At 40.6% G+C, this 7,509-nt stretch overlaps 1 protein-coding gene across 1 annotated transcript in view; it reads left to right on the top strand.

The window, feature by feature from the left end:
- The first annotated feature begins 306 nt into the window (after positions 1–306).
- The window catches only part of LOC109032726 (uncharacterized), a 52,066-nt gene continuing 44,863 nt past the window's right edge, over positions 307–7,509 (top strand). The window contains exon 1 of the mRNA XM_019045002.2: positions 307–811. The gene's annotated coding sequence lies outside the window, so the exon portion shown is untranslated. The remainder of the gene's footprint in view (positions 812–7,509) is intronic.

The raw sequence follows: 7,509 nt of genomic DNA, 5'->3' as shown, positions 1-7,509 counted from the left end.
TATACTGTTAATAGCGAAGAAATGTAGATACGTGGTTTCGCACTTCAGCCATCGGTACGCAGCCCCTAGGAAATCTTCGAAATTTAAAGGAAAACGAACTTTCACATTCCAGTGAAACGAAATTTCCTGTAAAATTCAATTTGATCCCTGAGCATCACCCCCGGTCCCAAAGGATGTGCAAAAACACGCGTCGCCCATGACGCAACCGGACCGCGCGGCAGACAGCGCGGCGCCTCCAAAAAGTTGAATCACAGCCCCCCCCCCCCCCCCCCTCGATGCAGCGGTGCAGGAGCCAGCGTCGTCGTCGGAGGAAAGAAGACCTAGAAGTAGGTTATCTCGGGCCCAGATGAATAACTTTCTTTCTTTTTCGATTGTGCCGTCCGGTCTCGCGGTGCTGTGCGCTCATCGCCGGGCAGTGCTTTCCTCGCCTCCTCCAAGGTGAATACCGAGTTACGCTCCTACGATACCGAGTTACGGTCCTACGGTGCAGAGTTACGGTGCCCCGATCCCGCGTTTTCGGCCCAGATGCCCGGCTTATCCGGGCCCAGGAAGCCAACCGTCTCGCCGGATAAAAAGTGAATCCGTTCCTTTCCTTCTTCTTCTTCTCCAGTGGCCGTGGCCGCCCGGACCGGCCGGTGGTTTTGGGGCTTCAGTTTCCTTTTCGGTTCGGCGCCGCGCAGTGATGTAGCCCCGCGTAGTGTCCGTTGAGTATTCGTGTGTGTTGAGTTCGCAGCTGATCGGACTTTCAGATTTTCGTGTCGGCTTTTGGTGCGGTGGATTCGGAGCCAGGATTTTAAACTTTTCCCTCAAGGTAAATGTTTTTGGATGCTTCAGTTTGCCGCGCGAGGGTTCGCTGAAAAAAAGTGTGGTGAATTTTACTGGAGGTGTGGTAAACTCATGGTGTCTGGAACGGTTAACCAGGCTCATTCCCTGATTTTTCCATGACTTCCAGGAGCTCATTCCCTGATAAGAAATCAAAGTTCTTCCAAAATTCTCTAGGATTTTTTTTTTTGAAAAAAAGAAGAAGAAGAAAAAAAACTGCATCACTCTTAGGAGTTTCGGATATGAATATTCATTTTTTCAAATTTCAGCCGCCTTTGACGCTTATTAGAATTTTTAATTCCAAAGCGTTTTTGACGTTTAATTTATCCGATACATGCAAGCCTCTCTATCATTCTAACGATTTGAATATTCAAAAGATCAATAATTGCGGCTCAAATGCATGTGCATTCTGCAATGACATAAACTTGTCAATGATCTCAAAGCGGAATCAGCGGAGATTACCATTTTTCGAACAAATTCTCTGATTTTTCCCTAATTTTCCCTGAAATTTTTCACTCCCTGATGAATCCCGCTTTTCTCGGTTTTTCACGTTCCTAGACACCATGGCTAAACTCCATTATGAGTCTACTTGATTACTGCACAGTGCTGCTGTGCAGTAAAGATAATCAGAAATCTGGTAGCATTTACGATACTTTTGGTATAGTTGCGATTAAAATTACTATTTAGTATTTGCTCGTAAAAACATTACCGCACTTATGTCACTGTGTCTCAAACCATACTTTTTTTCGGTATCGTTTTTAATTTTTTTAAAAAAAGATAATCGTGTTATAAGTTTTGAAATTACATGGAACCTATTTTCACAGGATATATATTAAGGCTAGTTTCAGCTGAAATCTCGTGATATCTCACTTTTTTCAATTACTGCACTTATGCGCACCTTATCCTTCAGGCCGGCTCATTTCAAAATTGCTAAATTTCTACTCACAGATGAAATTTTTACTAGGAAACTGTTCTACACTTCCCAACTAAAAATTTCAATGAATTTTCTCCTGATCACACGCAAAAATCAGCAAAATTATAGAAATTGCCCGGTTATGTTCTTGTAAGAAGTTTCGTCCTTGCATTCAATTTTGAACAAATAATTTCATATGATCATCTCGTTTTAATTTTTTTTTCACCTCAATAAGACCTTCTTGCTTGACCAAATCACATGACCGCCCACGGGATAAGGGTCTTAAATCCGTAGAGGCAAAATTTTCGGTAAAAAAACTTGTGTTGAGTATGATTAAAGTATTGGATTTATAAATTTCGATGGAATGCCATTTTTGGTCCTATAGAATAAGTTGCAAGAGTGCATGTTCATCGTCGTGCCAACAAAGTACGTATATCAGCAATTTTATGCCTGTAACATGACAGATTAGAATTTGAAATTGCTTATTCATGACAGCTTTTCTTACGTTCTGCATAGTAGCTAACCTCAAATAGCTATAACTCTTGTTTGATGTGACAATTTTGAACGGCCTATATTTGACTCCTTCAGGTGCGTTTTCGTGCATGTACTTGAACTTTAAACGCCTTTTTGATAATTTTTCCATTTTGAACAAGCAATAGCAAAAAAAAAAAAAAATCCTGAATAATCATTAGGAATTTATGTTTTTTTTTTAAATTGATAAAATGAATCAACCTGCATCATAATCGCGTTGTCAAATAAAACTTTTTGTGAATTTTGCAACATCAAACTGCCCCATGTTGCGGCGGTAAAGGTCCGAGAAGAGCATGCATTTAATCAGATTACGGAGCGCTTTGAAACCTCCCCCCTCATTCTCCTCTCTACGTTCCCCCACGTGCAGGAATAAAAATCCACACCGAGAGATATCGGTCGCCAGGAAAATTCGTTACCCATATTTTACGGCCAGAGCCAAATTATGGCGGTGAACTTTTTTCTAAAGTTTAGACATAAATATTTCACCCGGTCGACGCACATGCGGAGGGAGGGGGGCGTATTGTTCGAGTTAATCACGTTAATGAACGCTTATTTGTCATTAAGGACGCTGAAATTGCACCCGTAAATAAACACAACCGTTGAGTAAAAATCGCGCGAGTCTATGACGGCCTAGTATTGGATATAAGTGGTTCTTGCTTGGAGGGCAGTCTTGTAGTAATAATCGCTGTTGAAAGCGCTCTTTTTTGACCTGGCGTGCTTCGGCATAAATTTAACTCTGGAAACATGTGTGGATTACACACCGACATAGTGCCTTGTCCATGGGAAACTTCAATTATGCAATCGTTGCGTTTCGCATACTGATGCATCCCGTGTTTGAGACGGGTGAAATTGTGATGATGCTCAGAATCGAGTGGTTTTTATCGGGCCATGAGTGCAACGGATCAGATTCATGGCCTAATTGATATTTTTTATTCGTTCACGGTGCAAGTGCATCATTTTTAGACCGCCTAGTTCTCTTTTCTGACGAGCCCCTATAATTTTAACGTAGAATACGAATTTATGAAACTCTGAGTCTTGTTGCAGCTTTGCCGTGCTAAGGAAAAACGCCGTATAAGCCATCAGGCGTTTCCAAATTTCCTTGGATAAATCACGAATTTTCAGGAAAATTTATGAATATTTCTCCTCCAATTTTTCGGAGAATTTTCCTCGTAATTCGATCTTAAAACCAGAAAATCACAAGGAAAAATATTCATAACTTTCTTCAAAAATGAATATGTTCTGAGAGGGACTTTGGCAACATTCAAATGCTCATACGGCGTTTTTCCTTAGCACGGCAGAGTAGTGCCATAAAAGTGCGATTATTTCTTCGTTCCATCAATTTTCTTCGTCAAATTTTTATTTTTTATTTTCGAGAATGAACTTAATTCGTGGCTTAAAGTTTAGCAAAATATGATTCACGTGTAGGAGAGACTCATAGAAATTTTTGAGATCTAGCACTAATTGATGCAATGAAGGAATTTTCAGTTTTTCAGGCAAAATTGCGGGAATCTTATAAATTATGACGCACCTACACATTTTGCAGTTCTGCTCAGATTGTGCAATTTCGTGCTTAATTTGCTATTAATCAATTCGAATGTTCCATCAGAAATTTAACCCTGTAATCTACTGTATTTGTAGTTTTTTTTGGGGGGGGAGGGGGTGTAAATTTATTAGTTTGTCGATAGCGAAAAGTGCAACTCCATTTCAATTTATGAAAAACTCCGATTATGCTTTATTTTCATGAGAATAAATATCCAGAATGTCTCTTGCAAATAATTTGTGATAGTTAAAGGAAATTCACAAGGGATTCCAAGGAAAAATGCCAGCTAGTTTTCTTTACAAAAAAAAAATACAAGCGGAGACTTGCATCGTCATAATCCAAGGTACACATTATTCGACTTTAGTCATCAATATATGCGTAAATTCAGTTTCCTACAAATAACATACGAAATCGTACGATCGGAGCGGGACTTAAATCGTCACTTTTCGGCCAAATTATCACAAGCGCCATGCGACGATTCAACATTTACGCCGCCATTTTATTTTTTTACAGAGAAATTGTTCAACAAAGCTGTCCAAAAATCCACTGAATTTTCTTTGTGCTGCAATAAATCAGTGGGATTTTCAAACAGATTCAACCAACAATTTCTCTGTAAAAAATGAATTGCCGGCAGAAAGTTTGAGACGTCGCATGGCGCTTGTGATACTCTGGCCGGAGGGTGACGAATGTCGTCTCTGCAAAAAATGTCTCAATTACAGAAACACGTGTTTTTACAGCCAAACCACCGTGATGCACTTTGCGAAGCAAGTTTTTGCCAGATTTAACAACCGCGGTCGAAATAAGTTATAAACTTTTCCATTAAAGTGAACCGTGCCGCGATTGCCTTCCGAGAAACAAGGAGGCTAATTCTCCCGGGTCCCTCAATTAAGCATTTCATCGGAGCGAGATGTTTTTCGAGCTTTGGTTAAGTAAGCGAAGTGGTTTGATGACAAGTAGTAAATGGGGAGCAAGCGTGAGTTGTGGCCGAAAGAAAGCAAGATCGATGCAAGAAAAGTATTTTCTCTTCGTGTCCCGGCCGGGAGAAAATCCATTGAACGTTTGATACACCGAACTTTCTCGAGAACCTGCTCGATTAGAGATGAAGGTCACCTGGAAAAAAAAATGGTTTGACGTCAGAGGAATTTTGAGGTTCCGGAAGTAGTGTTTAGCCATCAAAAAGAGTACATCAGTTTCGGTACTGTCCCAATGCTGCCGTGCTAAGGAAAAACGCCGTAAGAGCCTTTAGGCGTTGCCAAATTTTCCCTGGCAAATCACTAATTATCAGGAAATTTTTTGAATATTTGTCTACAGATTTCTCAGATAATTTTGTTCATAATTTGACCTAACACGTCTGAAAATTTCAAAGAAAAATATTCCTCAAAAATGAACATTTTATTGAAGGAAATTTGGCAACCGTCGAATGTTCATACGGTGTTCTTCCTTAGCACGGCAGAATGTGCCTGTTGCACAATTTTTTTTATTGATTGCATCGAAAGAACTAAGGATCCTGATGTCAAAAAAATTTTCCCGGAGCTTTTTGACAACCGGAAACTTTTTGATTATTGGATATTATGGATAAAAAGATAGGCAAAAGGAAATGGAGCGACTCTATTGGTTGAGCTGAGTTTTTGTTATAGATTAAGGAGAAATGTTAAATGGACTAGCATTGGGGTCTCTAGGGGGTCATTTAGGGATTGCCATTAGTAAGTCTATTATTTACGTTCTTCGTTTATTGAAACCACCTGCTTCCACCAATAGGATCGTTCAATAGGCATTTTTATTCTTTGTCTATAGCTTCGTCTATCTACTTCAATAATTAGCCTACAGTTCGGCACATATAAAGCATCTCCACACTCCCTTTCATCCTACGCGCCTGACGTCATATGCATGGAAGGCCCATGTTCATGCACACGACCATTCCCAAATATTTTAATCAATTCAGGCGGAAAAAGAGCAAATACTCTCTTGATTTGAGTGTTTGTGTCCAAAGCCAAACTTTTTTCATTCTTCATGTTTACACGCATGAAACTGCGCTTTGAAACTTACCGTTACTGTGACCGGTGACTGAAACCGTTTTCGTTTCACAGCCGAAGCCGTCAATTTCCGAGCTGAAACCGTTAAACCGGATCTGACACCTGGGATCGATCCTAACCTTAAACGGTCCGCAGATTAGCATACGCTTTTATCATCCTTGTTCACGGGTGCGCTTGCTCTATTCAGCCCGCGTATTGATGCCATTGCTTGCAGGTCGAGGGCACCCTTTGAACTCTGCCGAAATTTGACGCGAGGATGCGCTGTTTAAATATGCATACAGCAGCGTTGTCTGATAGAGTGCATGCACTGTGAGTCTACAGGATGGATCCTTTAGATGATTCGATGGACGCTGGTGATTTTGTGTCAGAACGGCATGCGATATATCGCATCAATTGGTTCCAATTTTTCAGCTACTCGTCATTTTGTCTCCAATTTTGAGATCGCAATTCTGTTGTCAGGAGACTAAAGCACTCACTTACCAATTTTAACAAAGAAATTCAACGTTATAAAGGCGTGTTTTTTTTAGAGAGAAAATATCGCATTCGAGTGCAGATTCGATCAATATCGAATGCGATGTTTTCTCTCTAAAAAACCAGCATGTTGTAAAGGCATGTTGTTCTCTTGGATTCTAGATTAATTAATAATCGATATCTTTCTGACCAGAAAACCCCACTTAGTGGTCATTCAGCGGCGCGGCGGGTAACTACCGTAACGCGCGCTAGCGCCTACAAACCTAACAGGGATACTTCAAGCATTGCGCAATGCGTGAAGTATCCCTGTTAGGTTTGTAGGCGCTAGCGCGCGTGACACGCTAGTTACCCGCCGCGCCGCTTCAAGCAACTATTGCGCGACAAAGGTGTTACACAGTATTATACACAAATCATACGAATTGGTAAGCGAGTGCTTTAGTATCCTGACAACAGAATTGCGACCTCAAAATTGGAGAAAAATGACGAGTAGCTGGAAAAATGGAACCAATTGATGCGATATATCGCATGCCGTTCTGACACAAAATATGGCGTCCATCGAATCACCTTAATATGGGTTAGTCGCACTAAGAGACGATCTATATGGATGGCTAAATTTGAAGAAGGGGTACTTCCATGGCAGTGACAAAAAAACTCTTGAGAAAAGAAAAGTGTGCAATTGTCTTAAAGATTGTTAAGTGAGAGAGGAAAATTCAAAGGGAATTCAAGAAAAAAACTACATGTACTTCATTGAAACTATTATTTTCTCTTGAAAAATAAAATAAACGAAATTGTCGCAATCGGTAGTGCGCATTTTTCGACTTTTAGTCATTTCAGCGTGACCCCAGCGGGCCGATAATTGAAATTGATAGACAAAGCTATAGACAAAGATGACAAATGGGATATGAAGGGAACCTATTGGTGGAAGCTGGTGGTTGCAGTGGACAAAGGCAGTAGGTGATAGACTTACTAACGGCAACCCACGAGAAATCCGACAGTTAGTTCATCATTTTCTCCCCTAGTCCATAGGAACCACACATTTCAATCAGTGGCATCGCTCCATACCCTCTATGTCTTCTTTGTCTATAGCTTTGTCTATCAATTTCAATAATCAACCCGCAGCTTAGTATTCCAGTGCATCTGCCTGAGCTGAAAACTCTCCCTCCCTCCTCAGTCTTGAAATTATACTCATCAGAGCTCAA

This window comes from Bemisia tabaci, chromosome 7 (assembly GCF_918797505.1).
Source record: "Bemisia tabaci chromosome 7, PGI_BMITA_v3".
In the NCBI taxonomy this organism is placed as follows: domain Eukaryota; kingdom Metazoa; phylum Arthropoda; class Insecta; order Hemiptera; family Aleyrodidae; genus Bemisia; species Bemisia tabaci.
The sequence above is the reverse complement of the archived record's forward strand: the minus strand, read 5'-3'. Positions and strand labels throughout refer to the sequence as shown.